The following is a 1,113-nucleotide window of genomic DNA, read 5'->3' as shown; positions in this document are numbered from 1 at the left end:
ATAATAATTTTAGGCATTAAAATAATACACCCATCATCCTCCACTACCTACAATATTTCGGTCCATATGTAAAATGGACTACCATTTTATTTTGTCAATTTGTTACTTGTCACACAATATGTCACATGTTATGAGAAACATGTTATTAATTAATTTAATGCATATTTATCACATAAATATCATTTCATGAATTAATTAAATTACATACAACAAATTGACTAGTGATACTTGATCACATATAAATAAAATGGGTCATATAGTTATAATTCACAACTTCTTGTAATTATAATTAACCATTCATTCTTATCTTTATTGTTTCTCAAACAATAAATAATTTTAGCAACAAAGCATTTTATTACTAAAATAAATCTTATTTAATCCCATTACAATAAGATATCAATATTCTCTTTCTCACAAATTGAATTGTTCAATTTTAAGGAATTAATTAATCAGACGGTATACAACTAATTAACCTTTTCAATTAAGGGAATCGTCCTTTAGGTGTGACCTCAAGGGATCAATTGATCACCACCGCCACACGACAAGTAATGTCAAACTCTAGCCAGCCAATCATTACCGATATGTGTGGACCAGTTGACTATATATGTAATGTATCATCCCTTCCGTATTCTTGGCATGAGATTTAATAATGATATTTAAATCATGTGATCGCACTATTGTTGAGGACACATTTCCCAACACTATCCACCGGAAAAGACTAACATGCTAAGGGCTCAAATTACGGGTTTTAAGCAAAGGGATGAAGAATCTTTGTATGAAGCTTGGGAGCGGTTCAAGGGAATTTGTAGCTCATGTCCTCACCATGGACTTAGCGAGTGGTTCTTGGTACAACAATTTTGGAACGGTCTATATGAAGATTCAAGGAACATTCTCAACATGGGATCAAATGGAATATTCACCGAAGTTGATGACAATCAAACTTGGAACAAGATTGAGGAAATGGCGGTCCATAACTCACAATATAGTAGACCTCGAAAGGCTACTAGAGGAGGAAAGCATGAAGTGAACTCCATTACTCAATTGGGTGCTCACCTTAGTGCTCATATTGACACAATCAATTTGAAGTTTGAAAAGGCTATGGCTAGACTTGAA

The 1,113-nt window shown here is 33.2% G+C and overlaps 1 non-coding gene across 1 annotated transcript; it reads right to left on the bottom strand.

The window, feature by feature from the left end:
• Positions 1 to 723: 723 nt before the first annotated feature.
• On the bottom strand, positions 724 to 830 carry LOC141589068 (small nucleolar RNA R71). Its single transcript, XR_012520022.1, has one exon. It is a non-coding gene; the product is annotated as a small nucleolar RNA R71 (small nucleolar RNA).
• Between the last annotated feature and the right edge of the window lie 283 nt (positions 831 to 1,113).

Source organism: Silene latifolia, chromosome 6, assembly GCF_048544455.1.
Source record: "Silene latifolia isolate original U9 population chromosome 6, ASM4854445v1, whole genome shotgun sequence".
In the NCBI taxonomy this organism is placed as follows: domain Eukaryota; kingdom Viridiplantae; phylum Streptophyta; class Magnoliopsida; order Caryophyllales; family Caryophyllaceae; genus Silene; species Silene latifolia.
This window is presented reverse-complemented; position numbering and strand designations above follow the sequence as displayed.